The sequence below is a fragment of the Lethenteron reissneri genome, chromosome 35 (assembly GCF_015708825.2).
Source record: "Lethenteron reissneri isolate LAM-NWPU_2019-01 chromosome 35, ASM1570882v1, whole genome shotgun sequence".
NCBI lineage: Eukaryota > Metazoa > Chordata > Hyperoartia > Petromyzontiformes > Petromyzontidae > Lethenteron > Lethenteron reissneri.
The window spans coordinates 3,058,116-3,083,687 of record NC_083813.1 but is presented as its reverse complement, the minus strand read 5'-3'; positions in this window follow the sequence as shown (position 1 = coordinate 3,083,687).

The window sequence follows — 25,572 nt, the reverse complement described above, 5'->3', positions numbered from 1 at the left end:
CCCATCCCGTCCCATCGCGTCCACTCCCTCCGACACTCGGCTCCCCCGCCCCACGGCAGCCGCACACAAAGCCGTGCCAGGCAGCAGACGCCATCTGGTTTCTTTCTTCGTGCCCACCTACACACCAGCTGGGGCCACAATGGGAGAGCGCACTGTGCAGACTGCGAGCCTGGCCAAGCCGTGCTGCTATCTGTCCTGTCGTGGCCTGCCAGCAAACAACCACCCAGGCACCCACCCACCCACCCACGCACCCAACCGCCCATGTACCCACACACCCAAACACCCATACACCCAGGCACCCACGCACCCACGCACCCAACCGCCCATGCACCCACACACCCAACTACCCATACACCCAGGCACCCACGCACCCACGCACCCAACCGCCCATGCACCCACACACCCAAACACCCATACACCCAGGCACCCACCCACCCACCCACGCACCCAACCGCCCATGCACCCACACACCCAAACACCCATACACCCAGGCACCCACCCACCCACCCACGCACCCAACCGCCCATGCACCCACACACCCAACTACCCATACACCCAGGCACCCACGCACCCACGCACCCAACCGCCCATGCACCCACACACCCAACTACCCATACACCCAGGCACCCACCCACGCACCCAACCGCCCATGCACCCACACACCCAAACACCAATACACCCAGGCACCCACCCACCCACCCACGCACCCAACCGCCCATGCACCCACACACCCAAACACCCATACACCCAGGCACCCACCCACCCACCCACGCACCCAACCGCCCATGCACCCACACACCCAAACACCCATACACCCAGGCACCCACGCACCCAACTACCCATGCACCTACGCACCCAACTACCCATACACCCACGCACCCAAACATCCAACGGCCCATGCACCCATGCACCCACACACACGCTACCCATGCACCTACGCACCCAACCACCCAACCACCCATACACCCACGCACCCAACTACCCATACACCCAACCACCCAACCACCCATGCACCAGTCCGTACGCGGTGCAACTCGCACATTCGCCATGTACTCACCTACCAAGTCCTCCACAAAGATCCCCCTTATAGCCTCTGTAGGCTCTTGGGGCAAGTGCTGTTAGCGAGCACCTATTAAGGCCGGCATGGTGCACAAACACCCAACCAACTCATGTTGCCCAAACTACCTACGCACCTTTGTCTCTTCAGTATTGTTGTATACCCACTGCGACATTTACACATTTCAGGCTGAGTCTGGATCAGATCAGATATCCCTCACTGATGTTGGCCGTGAGCGGGAATCAAACTCAATGGGCCCATAGCGCAGTGCCACTGCTACCCACAATACAACCACCAGCCAGCAAACGCCATCGGCCCCCATCCCGTATGCTGATCCAGCTACCAGCTGCCCATTCAGTCCAATGAGTGGAGGATGCACTTTGACTTTTGAGTGGCAAAGCAGCTTTGTTTACAATTAGCACGGTTGGCTACGTACGGTACGAAAGAAGTTCAACATACATATATCGTGAAAGTTCCACATTCCTATGGCAAGGTCAGTAACACTTTAGGACAACCATTGACCATCCCATCCACCAACGTATTCATGAATCATGCATACACCAGCCCATTAATGCATGGACACACACATCCACCAAAACCATCTAACTACCATCCTACTGACTCACCAACCCATCACTCGCCTAGCTGCCAACACATCCACCAACACATTGCATTTTGCAATACTGCATTGGCAGTGGCTTACAAAGCACAATTAAGGAAAAAACGCCACACATTCGTCAGTAACACTGTGACCTTAAAAGGAAAACTATAAAATAGGCGATATCTTGGGCAATGGCCCTCCTTAATAGCACATCAGCTATCCCATTTATTCACTAACCCATCCACACATCCACCCACCCATCCATACGCCAACCCATGTACCTAGTATCCTATTCCTCCATCAGCTCATCAACTGCCCCGTGCGCCCCATCGGCCAACCTAGCCACCCAGCGACACGGTCCACACCTCTCCCCCACCACAGTCGCATTCTTCTTGTCCCTCTGTTTCCGACAGTTTTGCACAGCCTCGGGCCGATTAATATCCCAACTGTCACCCCCTATCGAGCGCACGGGGCAAATGGGTGGGTGTGCTCTCCCCGAGGATTAGTGTGGGTGGTTCCTGCGCCTGATGGGTCCCCGGAGAGGTTGCCTCCTCCTTCTCCTACTCCTCCTCCTCTCCCGTCACCCATTCCACGAATCATCGGGGACCCTTTTTTCTCTTTGTAAAAGAGCGGCTCGCTGCGCGTGACAAATCGGGTTGCCTCTTTAAAAGCTGGGATCCAGCATGGGCGGAGTGCACCGCCGGGGGTTTCTGTGGGGGTGACGGGGATGGTTGGGGGATAATTGTTTAGTTTTTTTTTTTACATTTGTAGGTTTTAACACTTCCCAACTTAAAGGTTGAAAGTGTCAACACACGTCAGCTCTGTCCGTGTCGCCTGTCCCCCCTTGATAGCCGCTGTAGAGATGATCGACAATGAACGGGATCTTGACGAAACGTTGCTCACGCGAGACGAGCTTGGCAACGAAAAGCAAAACGATAAGGGTGATAACGATGAAGCCTTTTCAGCCAAGGCCCTGACGTCACACCCCGTGCTGACGCGTCCCTCCTCCTCGCCAAACCGACAACGACGTTTGTTTGTGATGTCACCCCCCAGCCTCCTACCGCTGCGCTGCTAGGAAGGTGCCGATATTCTCGCTTGCCAAAAAACAACATCACTTCCGAGGACGAAAGCGCCCGTTGGAAAGAAGCGTTACAGAAATCCATCCATGCGCACGATTTTTCTTCCTCGTTTAGTCCCTCCAGGAGGGAGGCACGCATAGCTTTGGTCTCGGCAGTGCATGGAGATTTGTACCTCGATGGGCTACATAACCACAACTTCCTAACCGAGTAATATGTTTGCTATTAAATTAGAATTACGCGCAAATATTACTTTTTTGGAAATAGATAATAACAATAATCATAATTCAAGTTCCGGAGGCCCAGGAACAAACAAATAAAACCTCAGCGGCCCGAAGTGTGAACAAAAACAGCAACCCGAACGAAGCTCCACTCTCGTTAATTATTCATGAGCGAGTGACTGCAATTAACGGTCATGGTAAAGTCGAGGGTCCCGCGAGATGGACTGACGTCATGTGTGCGTTAATATTCATGACACCGCACGCGCGCAACGTCATGAATAGTAACGAGATCATTGGGACGCGCCGTTGATATCGGTTACACCGTGCCGCGCCGCGCCGTGGGTCGATGAAGATGGAGACTCGTCCCAGGTTTCCGTGTGAGCGTCCACCGAGCTAACAAAAACTACGCTCCCATCTATTGGGAGAAGCTTCTCTTGCTGGCCTTCTCGGCTGCTTCGGTGCGTGGGGAGCGGTGACCGCTGCGGTCAGCGCCGCCGCGCCACGAACCCGGCGACCCGAGTTCGATGCCCGCTCACGGCCAGCATCGGTGACGGATATCCCCGAGGTCGACTCAGACTCAAATGAGCAGCTGGTGCGGTGTGTAAACGTCTGTATGACAGAGGCAAAGGCGGCCGGGCGTGGTGCTGGCCACCCACACCCTCGTGTGCCGTGCCGGTCTTTGTATGCGCTCGCTAACAGCACTTGCTCCAAAGGTCTGTTATGGTTATATGGGGGATCTTTGTCTTGTCTCGGTGGTAGTACAGGAGAACTTCGCGACCCTATTTACCCTCGACGCTATGGAAACTTCTGCCATCCGTGGTCCTGTTCCTACAATTATCTGCCATCATCCGCAAATTTTCCCATAGCTCTTCGTGGAATTGGCTTCCAGTTGCCTGCAAACAGTTTATTTTTCTGTGGATAAGGGGACTCGTGTGGAATATTCCTCCCAATTATCCGCCAAATATTTCCTGCGGATGAGTGGAGTAAATTTGCGGACAACCCCGCGGGTAATAGGATCCGCGACATTGGTTCCCCATCTCCCCCCCACATTAACGTGGATGAGAGGCGCTTTTCTGTCGTATTTTTTTTTTAAATCGCTGAGGCTTTTTTTGGATGGGGCTCTGGCTGAAATCACGATGACGTGATTGAAGCGATTCGAGTTTATGAAGTAAGCCCATCAGCAGCGCTCGCTTCCAGCAATCAAGAACCTTGCGATCATCGTGGCCCGGTGTCGGCGGATGCCGCCCACATCATCCTTCTCGTCGCCACGTGTCGCGATTACAGGCTCACGCCCTCGATCTGGCACGAAGTCCGGACGCCACGCCGTGCCATCGCTGGCCTGCGGTTACCTGCCCGCGTCAACCGTGCACGCGTCCCGCGTCATCGCAGGCCCCCTCTTCACCAAGCGCATCCGCCACGCTTTCTCTACAAAATCACACGTTCATATCTCCACATCGCTTTGCCCCATCGTTCCGCGAAATACCTCGGGGCGTCCACTCGGTATGCCGGTTTTCGAAATGGCGTCCAGCGTTTGTTCTCCTTTTGCTTGGAGTTAAAGGCCACATCGCTGTCCTGCACTCAATTAGTTTCAAGCTGGTCATTCGGCTTGTGAAACGGCTGACCATTTTATTTATCGTCATGAAAGAAGAAAACAAACAACAGGTCATTGCCATTTATTGTTGGCAAAAAAAATGGTCCGCTAGAGCCAGTGGAGCAACTAGGTTGAATTGTGATACCCTTGTGATTGTGGGTATTGTTTGGGCACTCCACTTGTCCGCCCACATGCAACCACACAGAGCCAACAGGGGACTGAATAAATACCCCAAGCGGGACCGTCCTGAAGAAAAGGTCTTCAACTTAGGATTTCCTGGGTAAAATGCGTGGCAAGTCATCTCTAAGCACGTGGCGTTCACCCTACGGCACTCGTTCGTCATGACGCGGTTCTTCCATTTGGGAACACTTTTCGTGCATCGCAGAACGTGCCCATTATAACGCAGATCGTGCATTGTTCTAACTCGGAACGTGCACCATTACAACACGGAGCGCGCCCCGTTATAACACGGAATGTGCACCATTACAACACGGAGCGCGCCCCGTTATAACGCGGAACACACTGTTATAACGCAGAACACACTGTTATAACGCGAAATGTTCACCGTTATAACGTGGAACACACTGCTATAACGCGGAATGTGCACCGTTATAACGTGGAACACACACTGTTATAACGCGAAATGTGCACCGTTATAACGTGGAACACACTGTTATAACGCGAAATGTGCACCGTTATAACGTGGAACACACTGTTATAACGCGAAATGTGCACCGTTATAACGTGGAACACACTGTTATAACGCGAAATGTGCACCGTTATAACGCAGAACACACTGTTATAACGCGAAATGTGCACCGTTATAACGTGGAACACACTGCTATAACGCGGAATGTTCACCGTTATAACGTGGAACACACTGTTATAACGCGGTTTTTTAACGGTTGATGGCGCACTACTTTCTTGAGCTGCGAGGCTGAGCAGTACAGTGATACGGTACATGGAATGATACCTTAACGCGCCGGTGTACCAGCAGTTATTTGTCCCGCCATCTCACTGCATGGTGTGCGTAGTAGCAGTAGTACGTCGTATCTCGCTGAACATCACCCTTACATTATTTATGGGGACATTGTCTTCGCTCAACCCGTTGTTCGTTTAAACGTGGCACTTTTCAGGAATACGTCTCGCGCGCGTTACACGAGGGCTTGCCTGCGTTCAACTCGAGGCTCTGAGTTCAGCCTCATCGTGCAACTCGGGGTCGATAAGAAAACGAGTCAGCGGTGCTCGTTCACGTGCGGCGACTGGCGCCCTGCGATGGGAACGTGGAACTTCCACCGCGGCCCGAATGCCACGGATGGAGATGAAAGCCCTTTCCGCCAACCCGGTTTGGTTTTACTGTTGGTCACATTCACTGCGCCGTGACCAAAAATTGGCCTCAAGTTCCCAGAGAACACAAAACGCAAAACATTTCTCGTTCATTTTTCTTCCGCTGTATTCGCATCCACGAGCGGTTTTGAAACTTAGGGCACCCACTTAGTGTGCGTTTCCCTAAACCAGTTCTCAATAAAATCGTTGCGGCCAAAAGATATCAATTAAAAAATTTACGTGACAAAATTTGAGCTCAATTAGAAGAGAAGGAGAAGGGAGGAACACGCGGCCACCATCGGCCGTTTCACAACAAAGTCGCTCGCTGCTGAAATGAGCAGCGGCGGTGGCGGCGGCGGCAATCATCGCTGTCGGGGATCCGGAAGCCCGCTGCTGAAACTCGCACGGTGCCTCCCGAACAAGCCGGGCGGGACACCGCGGCCACGCAACTGCGCAGCGCTCGCGCGTTACTTGGGCACAGACTTGCCGATGATTACAAAGAGCGGCGGATCTTACGGTGTCACCATGCATCAATCCAGGCTGAAGGATGTTTTTTAAGGAGGTTTATTTTTTTTATTGTGGGGTTGGCGGGTTTAAGTGAGGCGAAGGGGGGAATGTTTTTTCTTCTTCTTCTTCTTCTTTCAAGAAAGGCTCTGATTTTTACAAACCAGCTCTTTAGCCGTGGCTAAAGAGCCGCTGAATGGATCTCCGTTTGTTTGCCGGTGGCCTATAATGAGGCTCGTAAGATGGCTAAAGTGCTCTGTTTAAGGCGCGAGTGACGGATGGACGTGCCAGTCAATCGCTCGCTTGGCAAACACAAAGCTTTTAATTTGTTCTCACGAGCCTCGATCTGCCTCGCCCGCCTCAGATGTGTTAATGTAGCGCCCCGCTCTCTCGCGTCTGCCTTGCTTCAATGAGGCTTTCAGAAAGTGACAAAATCACAGCTCTGCCTCTCTTCTCCTTCACTCGCCCCCCCCCCCTGCCCTCCCCGCCCGCGCGCTGCCCCCCTTGTTTAATATTCGGAATGAGCTAAATGCGTGCGAGCGCATTCCTCTGCCCTGCTATGGCCGCACGAACGCCTAGCAGGGTAACGGTGGCGGTGGCGGCGGGGGGGGGGTGTTGTGAATAAATGTGCGCTGTGTGGCGTGGGTTTTGGGCATTGCCAGAGTAATCTTCACGCTGTTAGAAATCGCCAGGAATTTCCAGCAGCTGGGGCTGAAGCACCCGGTCGGTTGCTCGAATCGGTTTGGGTTGGGTCAACAGTGTTTGAGTGCTGCTCACTCATACTATTATTACTGATAATACTATTAATAATAGTATCACTATTAGTACCATTAATAATAGTACCACTATTATTACTATTAATAATAGTGGTACTATTATCACTATAAATAATAGTACCACTATTATTAGCATTAATAATAGTACCACTATTAGTACCCTTAATAATAGTACCACTATTATTACTCTTAATAATAGTACCACTATTATTACTATATAATAATAGTACCACTATTATTACTATTAATAATGGTACCACTATTATTATCCTTAATAATAGTACCACTATTATTATCCTTAATAATAGTACCACTATTATTACCCTTAATAATAGTACCACTATTAGTACCCTTAATAATAGTACCACTATTATTACTATATAATAATAGTACGACGCGTGAGGCCTTGGTGTCGTCACGGTTAGACAACTCGCCTCGCGATCGCAAAGCGCGCGAGTTCGAGTCCTAGTCAGGATGGACTCGGCGGGTGGAGGGGGGTGGGTAACGAAGCCTGTCAATCATCCCGTCGCTTTCTGAGAAGTGAACAGTGTTCGTCCAATGGGGGGGGGGGGGCAGAACTCCCGTTATTCGCAACGTGGACACGTGGACAGTTCCCGCCAGTGGCACCGTGCCCACCCAGCCGGGCGGCACCTCCCGCAGGCACGGGGACAGCAGCGCGCTACCTGACAGCTCTCAAGAGAAACATCTCTTGAGAGCCTTGGCTGTGAGGTGAGAAGCGATGGAAGAAAGTTGCGTGCTGCGGCGTGGCTCGTAAATGCCGACTCGTGACGCGGAGAAGCGTGCGGTGAAGTATGGAGAGATGCGAGCCTGGGATGGGCAGAGTCATAGGAAGAGGAACCCGTGGATCGGAGAGCGTACCCAGGTTAAGGACACACTTCGAACTGTTGGGGAAAGTCAAGTCGGCGTGGGCAGGACGTGTCACGGCGAGGAGGATGAGTGGAATGGGACGAGTCCAAGACGCCAACGACCGCGGAGGGGCGAATTCGGCTCCCGATGCATCGTCGTGAGGGACGCTGACAGCCTCCGTCCAGCGGTGGATTGACCGTAGCGCAATATGATGATGATGATGGTGATGACAATGGGGTGAAGAACATTCGGTGAGAATTCATGTGGGCGTCAGCGAGAATTTGATTTTAATGCGGTTCGAAGCCGAATGTGACCCCGGGCCGTGGCTTCCCCACATGTCGCTCTCTTCCCCGTGAGGGGGCTGCCCGGGCATCACGGGGTGGGGGGAGGAGATCTTCACGCTGAGCCCTGCCCAGCAGCTGGCCGCCGACTCGCACGGCTGGCCGGAGGCGGTGGTCAGGCAGGCGGGGGGGGGGGGGGCAATGGCACCGACAAGAAGGAAGCGCTGAATGTTTGTAAACAACTGTTTGAGAATTCAATCAACAGCCCCATGCTCAAAAGTGGCGTCTCGTGCTTGTGGGGGTGCCTTGTGAGTGGAAATCCTCGTCGCGGAGGAATGGGCAGCGATCGTCTTCGTCATTTTTTGCCGAAGTCATCAGCAGTAACATCATCATGTCCAGGTCGCCGTTGCGCAACAGGCAATGTTTTATGCGTCTTTGGGTATATAAATAAGGGATATGTATGTACCATTTTGAACTACTTTCGCACCGTACGTAGCCAACCGTGCTAATCGGAGGTGCGGGGGAACGACAATAAACTAAACACAAAAAAGCAATCTTGAATATTTAAAAGTGCATCATAGCTCGAGTGGGTTCCTAATATCGGAAGGAAGAGCGTTCCAGACGGCCGCAGAAGCGTATCTGAAAGCGCCGCGCGATGCGGTGACCACCATCTTTGTTCGATGGGCAGCCAAAAGCCGCTGCTCCGAGCAAGTGGGTCGCTAACCGATGCACACGTTCTTTTTGTGTGGAAATTATCTGGATACTGGTTCTTTCTCTCTCCCCAACAATGAAACAAAGATACCGAAGGAAGAAAGAAAGAAATAATGATTGAATTTCGATTTAAAGCTTTCGTGACTGCAGGGATTCATCTTCTTAGTTCCTTCGGTAAAGTCACGTAGAAGGGAAGTAATAAAATAATAAAAATAAAACATAATAAAAGAATTCTCACTTATGTTTTATTTTTATTATTTTATTATTTCCCTTCTTCGTGACTTTACCGAAAGAACCAAGAAAGAGAAATAATAATTGGTCAAACATCATAACGCAACACCCCCCCCCCCCCACCGCATGTCAATGAAAGATTCGCAAGCCCCGAGCGAGGCTGTCCTGGTGCGAATAAAGAATTTCATTTCGAGTCAGAGAGTCTCCTTTTTTACTCCCGGCAAATAACTCCATCGATGGCCTGCTGAGTTGGTGCTGGAATTCCCACATGGTCATGGCGGCAAAAAAACACAACAAAGCTTAATCAACGCTGGCCCAATGGCATCGCAATAAGATGAATTGGGCCACTCGGTCGTATGACTGACGGTGGCCACCCATCATTTGTGTTAAGCCAATTGTTGTGGCACCCATTAAGTGGTGTCAAAGCAGTTAGTGTCAGGGTCTGGTTTCAGTTCAACATCAATCTCGGTGGGGGGAGGGGGGTGGTGGAGACACGGATGCCTGCCTTGGTTTTCAAGGAGTTCAGGGATGTGACCCATCACCCATTCGTTACGACAGGTGGCAACTTCTAGCGGTGCCCATTCACAACCCCCTCCCACAGCAGGCACCCACAGAATCCGTTCCGCCGTTGAGCGAGCGAGCGCACGTGCGTCTCTCGCAGTTGGGATGCGGTGAGATCTGAACCCCGATTTTTTCGTGTTTGGTTTTGCCGTCCTTCCACCGGCACCTCCGGTGAGCACGGTTGGCTACGTACGGTGCGAAGGAAGTTAAACGCGCGCACGTATACAGATCGCGTGCATTCGTATCTCGATGTCAGCGACGCGGGTGGCCTTGTGATTTGAGAGCTTCCACTCGCAATCGGAGCACACCGTGGGTTCACGTCCCAGCTGGGTGCCAACGGCAGCCAATGACGCCTCTGGGAGGGTCATTAAAACGAGTACCGACTCCATGGGAAGTGAGCGCTGATTTCCCTCCATTCGAAAAGCCTCGCTGATTTTGAAGACTCTTTTTTTCCGGAGGGAGGGAGGGGGGTGGGTGGGGTCTTGTTTTGGTATGTTAGTTTTAATGTATGAATCCAGTGTGCTATCCTCCCACATACGAGAGGACAGCACCCAGAATGACAGCGTATCTGTTTTTCCACACACGCATTTTTTGTCATTATTATCGCTGCCTGGGTGGCAATGGTGCCCAGGCACCCAGCTCTCGCATATTAAAACAAAATCTCGTTCGGGGTCAACCCAGCCCACCGTTCATCTAGGGGGTCTTTAAAAATTAGCACCACTTTGTGGGAAGCCAACAAGGGTTGTTTCGCGTTAAACTCGGCCTCGGCCGCGCGAATGTGGAATTTCCCACCGCTGGCTCAGGGTTTCGACAGCGGTCGGTGACGCTTCGAGTGCTGAAATAGTTATCATCCACTTCGCTGAAACGTCAGTCAAGGCGTGGGTGTGTGTGTGTGCTTTGGCAACGAGTCAAAAAAATAGCTAAATTGTTTTAATGGCTCGCATTTTTATTTCCTGGAATTTTTAAAATACATACACGTCGCGCGCACGTATTGTAGTGCGTGATAAAAAAACGCTTTTGCAATTTTTGTCGTTATTTAACGCGGTATTCATTTCTCAATCCGAATAGCGTGCCGCTAATTTTAAACGCGCGTTTTGACATTTCAAAATTGGTGGCAGCGTTCGGCCGCGTTTGCCGAACCAACATAAGGGTAATATATTTAAAGCGACGTGCGTTTCCATCAATTGTGTGAGCCTTGTCAAACAAAGAGAAATGCGTTTGAATTTGTGATGTGGAATAATTTTATTTATTCTTCCTCGGCAGCCTTTCCACACAAATAGCATCACCGCATTCCCAGCACAGGTTCAATCAGCTCCAACGCATTTTTTGTGTTTTTCCCGTGGAATTTTTAAAAAAAAATTTGTATTCAAGAGTGTGTGTGAGTAGTCGTGTGTGGGCGTGGTTCTGGCTTCCACCCCCTCGTGTGCTGTGCCGACCTTCATAGGTGCTCGCTAACAGCGCTTGCCCCAACAGTCTGTTAAGTCTGTATGGGGGATCTTTGTGTGTGTATGTACACGTGTGTGGGGAGTGGTGGTGCAACGGTTAGCACGCTGCGCTACCAAACGAGCGAACAGAGGTGATTCCCGCTCACGGCCAACAGCGGTGACGATTTTCTAAACCAGTCCTGGGCCTTCCCTAGGTCGACTCAGCCTCAAATGAGTACCTGGTGCGGTGTGTAAACATCGCCACTTGGCAGACAAACGTGGCCTCATGTGATGCTGGCCACCCACCCCCTCGTGTTCCATGCCGGGCTTCGAAGGTGCTCCATAGGGGCCGTCCATAAATGACGTCACGCACCTGGGGGGGGGGGGGGTCAGACATTTGTAACGATGTGTGACGAGGGGGGGGGGGGGTTGAGAAATGTTACGTCACGTCAAAATGCGCAACTTTAAATATGGACAACACGTTCTGCTTAATTAAATAGACTTTTTAATAAATGTTTTCTCCTACAACATCAGAGTGGAGCGACACATTAAATACGCACTACAATATTTTAAAGCGATTTGAAGCATGGTTTATTTTTGTTGGGGGGGGCAGAGCTTTGTGACGTCATATTTGAGGGAGAGGGTTTGACTTCTTGTGACGCCGTGTGACGAGGCGGTGGGGGGTCAAAAATCGTCCAAAATCGTGTGACGTCATTTATGGACGGCCCCATAGCAGCACTTTCCCCAACAGTCCGTTCAGGCTATCCAGGGGATCTTCGTGTGTCTGTGAATGAGTTCCTGTCAGCCCACGTGTGTGGATGTTTGTGGGTGTTTGTATTTGTATGCGAGTGCGTGTTGATGTCTTTGTGTTCACGTGTGTACACAATACAGACACACAATACACACGTGTGTGTGTGTGCGTGCATTCGTAAATAAGCGTATGCGTGTGTGTACGTATGTACACACTGATGGCTATGTGTGTGCCTCCTCTAGGTCAACTCAGCCGTCAACACTTCCCCCCGGGTGCGGTGCGCCAAGATCAGGGCTTGCGGATACAATGGGTGGCCTGGGGCAGGCCACACCACCCGCTTCTCTGTTGCCCCACTCAGGCCATCAATAGGCGCTCGCTAACATGGCTTGCCAGCCGTGAAGTGGGAGACGCTTGTGTTGAGCCGGCTGATGCACAGCAATGTGTGTGTGTGTGTTGTGTTCCCATGCGGCGGGGCTCGCTGCATCTGGAAGCAACCGTGCGTGAGCAACCACACTAATGGACATCAGTAATGACTTGAGCCCTGAGCATATGCACACACATGTCTCTGTGTGTGGCTTTTGTGGGTGTGTGTGTGTTTGTGGGGAGCGGTGGCACAACGGTCAGGGGGCTGCGCTACGAACCCGTTAACCTGAGTTCGATTCCCGCTCGCGGTCACCAGCAGTGGCGATTATCCTAACAAGTCCTGGGCCTCCCGTAGGTCGACTCAGCCTCAAATGAGTACCTGGTGCGGTGTCTAAACATTGCCAATAGGGAGACAAAGGCGACCGGGTGTTGTGCTGGCCACCCATCCCATCGTGCGCTGTTCCGGTCTTCATAGGTGCTCGCTAACAGCACTTGCCCCAAAAGTCTGTTTAGGCTATAGGGGGGATCTTTGTCTTTGTCACCTGTATGGGGGATTAGAGATGGAGAGAGAAACATCGATGCATGGGTAACGTCGATGTCTTGACATCGATGTTGACCCTTCCCATAACATCAGACAATCGATGTTTGGCTTCAGATATTTTTGCTTTTTCACGCCAAAATCATTGCCCGAAAAACAATTTTTAAGCTCTTTTATGAGAAAAAAAACAACTGGCCCCTCTTGGGGGTACGTTGAACTTCTTTCGCACCGTACGTAGCCAAACCACGCTAATCGGAGGTGCGGTGTGTAGCACCATTGACGGCGATATCGGTGTGTACACACTGTAGATATGTGAAACATTAATATTCTGGGCGGTAGATGCGTTGGTTGAATGTTTACGCTGCAACGACAGGCGACCATGTGCCTGTAAATGATCATAAACATTTCCATTGTTCTGCGCACTGCATTTTGGAAATTAGGCTGCAGCTTATGGTTGAGCGGTTGGCCTTTCAACCAGAGTCTTGTGCCATATTGTATTTTGTCTTCAGACTTCTTCATAATAATTAGTTTTAATCCAATAAATCCCAGAAAGCAACTTTGTGCTTAGCGGTAACCCTGCAATTGCTGCCAACGGCCGGTTGATATTAGATTATTTTGCTATGAAAAAAAATCTATATTTTCTTCCACGATAAACACTGCTTTTGAAGATGTATATTCCCCTTCGACTAGAAATGGTGATAACTCGAACGTCGAACGAACATCGATGATTCTATTGCGATGTTTGGTGCACAGCGATGTTTTTAAATCCTTTATATTAAGTTCACTTGCTTGCGTGCTTGCTTGCTTGCTTACGACCGTGCAAATCTTTCGGTCGTTTTTTAACCCACTTCCCGTGATCCAATCGAGCTGACATTTTGCACACAGACTCGTTGTGCGTGATAATTAATTTTCGTGACATTTTTTCCCCAAAATTTTACACTGTTTATGGAATTTTTTTAAAATATTTATTTACCAATTGCTTAATGGTGGCAGACAATCATCTGACCCATAGGTGGCAGCCATCTCAAGCCAGAGGACGAGAGGACTCTAGCCGCCACGCATATAAAGGATTTATAGTGAAAAACTTTGTTTTTACGGGTTAATTTTTTTTAATCCTTTATATTAAGTTCACTTGCTTGCTTGCTTGCTTACGACCGTGTAAATCTTTCGGTCGTTTTTTAACCCACTTCCCGTGATCCAATCGAGCTGACATTTTGCACACAGACTCGTTGTGTGTGACAATGTATTTTCCTGAGAAAATTTTTTCCAAAATTTTACACTTGTTAGGAAAAAATAAATTATATTTAATTACCAATTGCTTAATGGTGGCAGCCATTCATCTGACCCATAGGTGGCAGCCATCACAAGCCAGAGGACGAGAGGACTCTAGCCGCCACGCCTATAAAGGATTTATAGTGAAAAACTTTGTTTTTACGGGTTAATTTTTTTACGTTGACGCCTCCCCCCTCGCGGGGAGCCGTGGCGCAGTGGTTAGCACACTGCGCCGTGAAGTCTCGCGGCCCGAGTTCGAATCTCTCCTCGATAAAAGAGCACCTGGCCGGTGTGTAAGCATCAGCACTGGGAAGACAAAGGTGGTCGGGTGTAGTTGCTGGCCACATCACTCCTTCGTGCGCACTTGTTCCACCCATAATGTAGTTTTCCCCTAGCAGCACTTGCCCCAACAGGCTCTACGAGGGATATTTTTTTACGTGTGCGTGCATGTATGGGGAGCGGTGGTGTAGCGGTTAGCACACTGCGCTACGAGTTCGATTCCCGCTCACGGCCAACGCCAGTGAAGATTATCTGAACCGGTCCTGTGCCTCCCCTAGGTCGACTCAGCCTCAAATGAGCACCTGGTGCGGTGTGTAAACATCGCCACGAGGGAGACAAAGGCGGTCGGGCGTGATGCTGGCTGGCCACCCACCCCCTCGCGTGCCGTGCTGGTCTTCATAGGTGCTTGCTAACAGTACTTGCCCCAACAGTCTGTTAGGGTTACACTGGGGATATTAGTATTTTGTCTTTGTGTGTGTATGTGGAAGCGACCTGGCTTATTGCTGCACTCAAAGCTTCGGGTCTTCTAGGCCACAGCAGTGCCCTCTTTTTTCTCCATATTCTTGAGAAACGTGGACGCCTCTAATGGGTCATTCTCGCCAGTTCGACACATTTAGACTGGCCCGGGTTTAACCTGGCTGGATTGTGTGAGGAGCTCGCCATTCCTTGAAATATCTGGACACATTCCCATTGGTGAGCTCCTCTGGCAGGCAAGGCTGTATTGGCTGCGTTATGTAGCCCACATGCCCAGCCACCGCATGCCAAACAGCTTCTATTTGGCCGGAGAGAGGGGGCTAAATGGACACGGCATGGTCTCGAGAAGAAATGGGCTGAGGTGGTACAGGAGGATGTGGATCTGAGTGGACTGCGGAGGAGGCTCGTGAAGGATGCCACTGGGCCCTCAACGACAGCGGGGGCAGCAATGCTCACAACAACGAGCGGAGCGCCGGGCTGCTGCACCTGCCACTCATCTCTGTCAGTCAACCCATGGCCCCTGGATCTGTCCTGTGACCTCCTGTCAGCGAGAATTCGACACTTCACGTGGCCTCAAAGTACACCTAGCCTGGCACAAGTACCGTGGTGACGTCACCGCCACTTAGTGGCGAATGCTGGTTGTTGTACGATTGCTTGTGTTGCGATCGAAACGTCGTGATATTTTTATTATTATTTCTCTATCTACGTGGCTTTACCCAAAGACCCATAGAATATGTATTCCTGCAGTCACGAAAGCTTTAAGTAAAGTGTGTGGAATTGTGCGCGTGTGCGTGTGACAATATTTTAAGAATGTGCATAGGTGTATAAATGTGTATGTATGTAGGCGTATGTGTCTATGAAGAAGCATGGGCACTAATTGGTGTGTGTGTATTCACGTGAATTTACAATGTTTTGCCCTTGCCCCAACGATTTGTTAAGGCTGCATGGGGGATCTTTTTATATGTGCAAATGAGTATATATGTGTGTGCGTGTGGGTGCAAGTACATGTGTCTGCATATGTGTCCATCTGTGTGTGCGTCCACACAAAACAATAAAATATCTCCCGTATAGCCTGAACAGACTGTTGGGGAAAGTGCTGTTTGCGAGCACCTATAAAAGGCTGGCATGGCACACGAGGGGGTGGGTGGCCAACACCACGCTCGGCCGCCTTTGTCTCCCGAGTGGCGATGTTTACACATCGCACCAGGTACTCATTTGAGGCTAAGTCGACCTAGGGGAGGCCCAGGACCGGTTCAGATAATCTTCACTGGCGTTGGCCACGAGCGGGAATCGAATTCGGGCCTCCGGGTTCGTAGCGTAGAGTGCTAACCGCTACACTACCGCTCCCCACACACACAGACATCCACACACACACGTGCATGCACGTCTCTCTGCGCTTTAATGCACGTGTGTGTTTGTGCGTGTACACGCGCGTGTGTATACGGCATGACGAATCGTAGAACATCTGAGACCACCTCTCCTTACCCCCCAGCCGCCGCCTCCCCTCTCTTCTCCCCCCCACCTCCCCAATACCCCCACATCATCTCACCCAACCCCCTTCTCTCCAAAGCATGCCGGCGAGGAACGAGGCAGGCCAATTAAAATTCCACTGCAATTAAAATCGGCCCATGGAGTGTGAAAAGGATGCCCGTCTGTATAGAATTTGCTCACTCAGTTTGTGATTAATAGCAGCAGATAGTGGCAGAACTGTTCATGCCTGAGGATTCTGCCTCCTAAATTTCATTCGCATATCCATATTCATTAAAAAAAAAGATCAGAAAAAGAATGAAAATTGCTCACGGACCGAGGCTGACTTTGTTATTTTTTCCCGCAGCCAAATGTGCGCAGTGACCACGGCGCGGGTGCCAATGGTGGCATTGTTTTAAGATTTGCAGCCAGAAAATTGACTCGGTTTGAAGTGGATTGGCGTGGTTCCACTGAAAGAGAACGCTGCTCCTGCCTGCCGCGAGATCGGCATAAATCGTCACCATTCAATTATAATTTTATTGTGCATCCATCGTAATTGTCGTCGTCGCGTTAGACGCTATCGTCGCCATTGTATCCAACCATCACCACCACTACCATCGTCGTCGTTGTCGTCACTACCACCAATGTCATCATTATCACCATCACCACCATCCCTTGGAGGTTGGTAAAATAAACACCCAGTTTGTGAGGCTGCACCTCTTTGTGGCAAGCCAACGTTGGCTGTCACGTTGGTTAAAGGCAAAACTGGCACCTGTCAAAGAAATGTGGAATTTCACATCACCAACGGGCACGCTGGCTAGGGTGGTGCGTGCACTCGGTGACCTCACGGCTGGTGTTGCGGATTCCAAAATTTTAACATTTTTTGGATTAGATCGCGTAAATATGAATGCGTCGTATTAGCGTCTTCCCCGCATTCAATGCGCGCGTAACTCGCGGCGTGAATCTCTCGCGTGGCCGGACAAACGCGCAGAGTCTCTCGCCGGCGGAGCAGGAACGGCTGAAACGAAACTTTAGTTTTTTATTTCGCCAGGTGTAAGACCCACTCTTTTTCAGAAGCGACCTGACCCACACATGGCAAGCTCAGCGAAGTGGCTTATCATCACGTGGACATTTATAGCAGCCAAAATACTCTAAATGCACCTCGATTCTAAAATGCGGAGGGCGAAACTGGAGGATCTCAGGCAAAAAATCCACGCGACCACGGGGAGAGAGAGACACGCAAACTCCAAACGTACAGCAGCAGGCATCGCCAGGGTCATGATCGAAACGCAGCTCCATCCAACGGCTGCAAGCCCGCGGCTCATCGGCAGCGGCTGTGCTCGCGCGCGTGTGCACATGTTGCGTATTTGCATCGGGTGACATTTAAGAACATTTTTATCGTCTCTCTCTGCGGCGCGTGCGTAATCCGCGGCGCTTCTGGTGACGTTGCGGCAGAGCCTCGAGAAATCGATGGCCGTTATGCAAGTGGCAAGTGGGGCCTTCGCACGCGGGGCCCTTGCGCCACGCGGTTTCCCGACGCCCCCCCCTCCCCCCCCCCGGGACAGGGGTGGAAAACGACGCCGCTCTATGAGCGGCCTCTGGGGGGCGGGGCGGGGGGGGGGGACTATCAGGACCCCCAAGACGGTGACCCCAGGCCCGTTGTGACGACCGCGGACGCGGTTTGAGTCGTCGTCGACGATGGGGATGCGGTCCTGATGACTGACTGCGTAGGGGATGAGCGGGTTACTTTCTAGAAAAGTGGTCGCTCTCCGATCATCGATTACTGATGACAGAAACGAGGTTTTAGATGTTAGTCGTCAGCGTCGTCACTTCAACGGGAGCACAAAGAAGTGGCTTGTCAGCTCCGTGAAATATTTTGCCGGTTGGGGAGTTCGGGTGGGCCCCAGCAAATACTCAATGGGAATTTAAGCCCAGGAAGTAACGTCCTGTGACGTACTGCATTGTGATCACCTTTTTTGGTATTTCACCATTCATTACTTTCATACCGTTATTACACTCTTCAATGAATGTGCTATTTAGATTTAACATTGGGAATATCCACACTTAATCATAGGCCTTGAAGTGGGATCTGTACAGGGGTATCCTCACATTCATCCAGCTGCTGACACGTGCAATATTCTCCCACTCTTGTTTAAACAATCATTTTTGAATGTACAAAGGAAAGTAATCACAGGAAGTAATATGCCTGTACATAGCAATTTAATTACACAGTGAAAGCAATTTCATAGCGTGGGAGTACCAGCACCTGCTACACTACAAATATGAAGAGCGGTGGCGAGATGTTAACTACCTCACCTGGTATGCAGGAGGTCGTGGGTTTGGTCCTGAGCCTGATGCCTGTATATTTATAGTTTGCATGTTCTCCCCGTGGTTGCATGGATTTTTCCCCGGGTCCTCTGGTTTTGCCCTCCAAATTTATAAACAAGCTTTCAGAGTATTTGGCTGCTTTACATTTCCACATAAGCCACTTTGTTGAGCTATCATTTGTGGTCAGGTCGCTTCGAAAAAAAGAGCTACATAGCTCAGTGAGCCTTACCTAGTAAACTAAAACATAGTTTAGTACTTTAAATAGTTTAGACGGAATCGCGGTGGCACACCTCTGGATTGCAAGCTGATTACGCAAAGCATGACAGCGACTGTTGCGGCATCCCGCCTCTGACAACGGAGCGAGTTTTCAGACATTAAACCCTCCGTGAGTCGGCTCGTTGGGCAGGCAAATGGATGGTTCGACAAAGTAAAAAAAACTAAAATCGATGGATACCGACACACTCGGTGTAACAGCCCCGCGCGCTAAAAATGTCCCGTTCGACATTCGACGAAGTGTGCGAGAACGAGCGGAGCGAGCGGAGTGGAGCGAGCGGAGCGGGAGAGCCGATGGGACGTCGCGGCTGCCTCCCCGCACGCGTTCGTCACGCCGAGACTCCGCCGGTCGGTAACGTCGCCACCGTGACCCGGCGGTGTGGGGGGGGGGGACCACGAACGGGCGGGCGGCGTATTACGGGCGGCCCTTTTAAGTTCCAAGTCGGAGAGATTGGGGACATTCTTTTCACGGCACAAAATATGGTGGGGGGGGGGGGGGTTGCAGTGGCGGTGACCTCATCGGCAGAGGTGAACGAGATGGGCCAAACCAAGAAACGAGCGACGGGAGAGGAGCGTGGGCGTGAGGCGTGAACGAGATAGAGGAAGAAGAAGGCGCTGTCTAATGCCCTCAAGAGTTGGTGGGGAGGTCAAACGATAGGAGGGAGATGACTCTTAAAATTGCCGTCGTCAAGCTGTCCGCCCTTACGTGCGATGGCGACGGCTCAGTCGGCATGGGCTGAACCAACAAAAACAGAAGCGCGTTTTCAGCATTGCCATTTGGACCGTCTTGGCCCGACAGTGGCGTCCGCTGATAGCAACGCGACGCGTTTGTCAATAACGCCGTGGCAGGCTTTTAAAAGGGAACGGGGCAGAGGAGGCGATTTATCGGGCAGTACCCCTTTTTGCACAGCGCCACCGCCTACATAGCATCACCAAGTAACTTGCCGACTCTGATCTGAGATGCGTACGGTCGGGATGTGTTCGTGATTTTCGCATTCATTCTGAAACATGAAAACCAGGCCTGGGATCATCCGTTTCCATCTGTGCGGGGATAGAGCGTTGCTCCCTCGCACGCGTGGGTTTTTCTCTGGCCGCTCCGCTTTCCTTCCCGCACGGATAATAAATACTACTCATCATGAATCGGTTGCAAACATCTTGAAGTAAAAAAACCCAATGCGAGACCCTCCTGAAAAAGAGTGATCTGACTCAGTTTGGCTCTCCTGGATAAATAAGTTAAATTAATGAATTCACTTCCATGACGTTACTGCTGTGTAGTTTCCACCCCACCATAATTGGTGTCCCGTGGCATCGGGTGATGACACCTTTGCTGACACGAAGGCACCGCTAAATAACGGACATTGATGAAAAAACAAATCCGAAACATTTCCCCAAATCCGAAGTTGTTTAATCTAAAACTCATCCCAAGTCTATATCGCATATCAATGTAATTGCCTCTCAAGATGCTGACGAAACTGGCTGACCATGGAGCGACTCACCTCCCCACCATGGGAATGTGGAATTTCCGCAATTGTGATTTTTTTTCCAGGGCCCCCAGTGGAGACCATTCACAGCACCACGCCGGTGTGAGGGGTGAGAAGTTGTGATACACAGTCATACCCCGACTTAGTCGTAACTTTGCTACTAACACCGCTACCTGATCTGCGTCGCCTCGACCCCCACGCTCACGTCGTTGACAGCATCGTCGTCCGTCCTTCCTCGTTATCCGTCGCCTCTCAGCCTCCACCTCCACCACCCACTCCGACGACTCCCCTGGGAACCGCTTTGGTTTGACGTCGTTTCGATATTCGTCGTGGTCGCGCCTTTCAGGAACGCATCCCCCACGCAAACCGGGGTATTACCGTGTTCATTTCCACATTTCGAGGAGTGCTATTTTGAGCAGTAATTAGTCTCCAATTGCAGATGACTTGAGGTTTCGAATGCCGTGTAATTCAATTGGGTCTTTGGCATTTGCGCAATGTGGTGAAATGAGCATTGGGGGAGGCACTCAGTTGCTGCATTCGCGGTCCTGAGCCAGCAGTGGAAAATCCACATTCCTATGGCGAGGGCAAGTCACGTGAAAACAATGTGTCGATTTCTCACAAAGCGAACCTCCCGATCAGGGAGTTGCACTCCACGCTTCCCCTTAGTTGAGTGATCCATCCACGGAGCCACCTCGTTGGATTTTAATGAAAATCCGTAATACAGAATTAGCATTGATATAAAATGCGACAATTTGGGTAAAGGGTTGTTTGCAAAGCTGCTTTAAGCTCGAAAACAAAACATGCCAGCAGAACTAATACTTTGCGAAGCTGGCAAATCTCTTCATACTGTGCACACACTTCTTTATATATTTACACAAACATAAAGGCAAAGATTCCCCCATTGAGCTTTGAATACCAGACAGACAAGGGCGGTCAGCGAGCATCTGTTAAGGTCAGCACGGCACATGATGGGGATGGTTTAGGCACAGCCATGCCCGGCCTTATTTGTCTCCCCAGTACTGATATTCACACATCGTACCAGGTACTCATTTACGACTGAGCGGACCTAAACGAGTCTCAGAGCAGCTCCGGTCACTACTTGTCCAATAACGGGGCTTCAATCACCATGGCAGAATCACATTCACAAGTACTGTACCAAGATCAAGATCACCTGTATAGCCGTGCAAGCTGTTCGGGCAAGTGTTGTTCGTGAGGCCAGCACACGAGGGCATGGCGTTGTCAGCACGCCGTCCCTGTGCATCATCGTATCCTTCCCATCGCTGAGTTCACGGGAGCTCGACAGGCGTAGGCACGGCAACGCACGGCCGTGATTCACGTCGCAAGCGGCGAACATTGCGGGTGACTGCCCCCATTCCCCGTTTATGTCCCCACCAGCGGTAGTGTTGGCATACTTCCATAAGAAGGTACACATTTCATGCTGAGTCGACCTAGGGGAGGCCCGCGCCAGCCACACTAATTGCCGCAGCTTGCCGTTGGAACCGAGGGGCGGGGAGGGGGAGTCTCTGGGAACGGAGTTCATGAAAACGGGACGCACGACCCTTCACTACCCCACCTCCAGCGGGCATTGACCCTGAAGGGCATTCATTCATTAGGGCATTGAGGGACTCGCCCCTACCCCTTCCACCTACCCCCTTCCATCCTGCAGGGGTATCAGGAAGAAGACACCAGGGGGTTGTGGAGGGAGATATGCGGTTTAGCCGAGGTGTCCACCTCACCGCGTTCGGAGCTGGCGTCAGTCGCCCCCTTTCACGCCCTCCGTGTTGCGCACCTGAATCGTTTCGTTAAAAACAAAATACTTTTGGAAGAAGAAGAATAAAAGATGTGCTGCACGCGAGCGCTTATACTCTCCACGACTCCTCGTGAAACCCACAGAGGGGGGGGGGAATCGCTGTTGGCGAGCTCCTATTACGGCCGGCGGGAGCCCCTACAAGCGACGCAAGCTCGCCGCACTCGTCCCGTGTGTCGTCGTCGTCTTTCCAATTTGCCGTGCTCACACTCGACGCGGCGAACTGCCTTGAGGGCTGAGCCGGTCTCGGGGCGGCGCACCACAGACGGAACCCGGCCTGGATCGCGCCCATCGTGGCCACGAGTCTAAGACCCGCGGCTGCGCTGGCAATTGGCGGCGCGGTGTCTGCGGTGGTGGGGAAAGCGCTGCCCTGGATCCCTGCAGAGCCGCGGGTGCAAGTGGATGTCAAGCGACCACTTCATGAACGCGCGCACGGCAAGCCCGCACCGCCACGCCTGTGGCCTTGCCGTGCGCCGCACGTCTTCCCGTTTGCTGACGTTTGGGGCCGTTCATAAATGACGTCACGCGATTTTGAACGATGTTTTTACCCCCCCCCCCACCATTGTCACACGGCGTCACATAAAAGTCAGACCCCCCCCCTCAAATATCACGTCGCAAAGATCTGCCCCCCCCCCAAATAAAATAAAACATGTTTCAAATGGTAATTGATCATTGTTTTTTTTTACCCTTTTATCTGGCAACAAAACTGACACCTTTTTTTGCAAGGAGTCATGTTTGCATTGACCACAATACCTGCGGTCGGAATGCAAACAAAACACACAACTCTGATAATGATATGCACTGTCCTTGAAATTGATTGGTCCACACCCGAGACAGCTTTTCTTAGAGCCTAGTCTCACATGGTGTTGGACCAGATGACGCCAAAAGGCGCACAACTCAAAGACAATTCACCGTCAGAGTATGAGAGCTCGGGGTAAGCATTGGTGTAAATGCTTCAAATGGCTTTAAACTATTGTCATTGTTGTGCGTATTTAATGTGGCACTGCACTCTGATGTTGTAGGAGAAAACATTTATTAAAAAGTCTATTTAATTAAGTAGAACGTATTGTCTATATTTATCTGAAGGTGCGCATTTTGATGTGACGTCACATTTCTCACCCCCCCCCCCCCTCGTCACACATCGTCACAAATGTCTGATCCCCCCCCCCCCAGGTGTGTGACGTCATTTATGGACGGAGCCCCACCCTTGTCGCCTTTCACAGACTGTTGGGGCAAGTGCTGCTGGCGAGTTGCACCACCTATCAAGACACACGAGGGGGGGAGGGGGGCTAGCATCACGCTCTGTCGCCTTTGTCTCCCCAGTGACGTTTACACACCGCACCAGGTACCGTTAGTACTCGTTTAAGGCTGAGTCGACCTAGGGGAGGCCCAGGACTGGTTCAGATAATCATCGCACCAAAACACGCGCGCTCACAAATTCACGCAGTCGCTCAAACACTCCAACAACAACAACCTCCATTCGCCACTAAGTGGCGGTGACGTCACCGCGGCGCTTGTACCAGACTATGTGCACGTGAAGGCCAAACACTACACACACAATACATTCACACACAAATGCACGCATACCCACACAACCACATATAAAACAAAACAAAAAACAATTCTGATGGTGAGCGCTTCAGGAATGATGGATCGACTGCTTGTTCATGATCGAAACTGACAAGAGAGGGCTCGGTGGGCGCTGGAAATGTTTGTGTGCGCCTGTGTGTGTGTGCCTGTGTGTGCCTGTGTGTGTCTGTGTGTGTGCCTGTGTGTGTCTCTGTGTGTGCCTGTGTGTGTGCCTGTGTGTGTGCCTGTGTGTGTCTGTGTGCGCCTGTGTGTGTGTCTGTGTGTGTGCCTGTGTGTGTGTGCCTGTGTGTGTGTGTGCCTGTGTGTGTGTGCCTGTGTGTGTGCCTGTGTGTGTGCCTGTGTGTGAGCCTGTGTGTGTGTGTGCCTGTGTGTGTGTGCCTGTGTGTGTGCCTGTGTGTGTGTGCTTGTGTGTGTGTGCCTGTGTGTGTCTGTGTGTGTGCCTGTGTGTGTGCCTGTGTGTGTGCCTGTGTGTGTGTGCCTGTGTGTGTTTGTCTGTGTGTGTGTGCCTGTGTGTGTGTGCCTGTGTGCGTGCCTGTGTGTGCTTGTGTGTGTGTGCCTGTGTGTGCTTGTGTGTGCCTGTGTGTGTCCGTGTGTGTGTGCGTGTGTGCCTCTGTGCCTGTGTGTGTGTGTGCCCGTGGGAACGAAATGGTGCAGTAGTTAGCATATTGCGCTGTGAACCCGGTGACCTGGGTTCGATTCCCAACCATTTGACAACGTCACTGTCACGTCGCGTCTGAACCTGCCCTGTGCCTCCCCCTGGTCAACTCAGCCAAAACTAGGATGCTGGTGCGAACACCAGCAATGGAAAGAGACAAAGGTGGTCTGACGTTTAAGGCCCTGACACCACCCACCACCCAGTCATGTTACATTGCCAGCCTTAATAGGAGCTTGCTAACAACAGCAGCAGCAGCACTGTGTCATTTCGGTCTATATCGCAATAACGGGGATCTCTGTTTGCCTGCGCATTTGCCAGTAGAAATAAAAAAATGCCAGGAGAGGCGAGCGCAGAGGCGAGCGCACTGTGCTACCAATCCGTATTGCTGTCCACGGCCAACATCGATGGCGAATATATTTGAGGTCGTCCTAGGCCTTCCCCTAGGTCGACTCAGCCGTAAATGAATACCTGGTGCAGCACCTAAATACAGGGACGCGCTGAGCGTTGTGGCCACAACACCCCCGTACGAACACCGTGCCCGACCCGTAATAGGCGCTCGCTAACAGCAATTGACGGTGGTGGGGGGCACATTTGTCTTTGTGTGAAGAAAGAGAGCAAAAGGAGGGTGGTGGCGGTGAGGGGTTAGGAGCAAGCGCGGTGTTTTTTTCTTCCGAGTGACACCTCTTCCTGCCAAGCCAGTAGGCGCTGTCACTTCCCTTGGAGATCACATCGCAATGCTCCGTGCAATACTTCACTCCGTCACACCGTCTCGCGTTGACAGTGACACTTGCGCGTTGGGGGTTTCGGGGGGGGGGGGGGGTGGAGGTTGTGATGCGCGCGACCGAGCGCTGGGTGCTAAGCAATAGCGGGCAGCAGTAGCAGCATCATCATCACGTGGTCCCACTACGAGCGCGTGGCTTTGCGCTTAGGGGAGCCGAGCCGAGCCGTCACCGTCGGGAGCAATTTCAAAGGGCATTGTTCACGCAACGCACGCACGCGTATTGCGGAAATTATAATAAAAATAATAACAATTGTACGGACTAAACCCCTGCCATAGGAATGTGGAA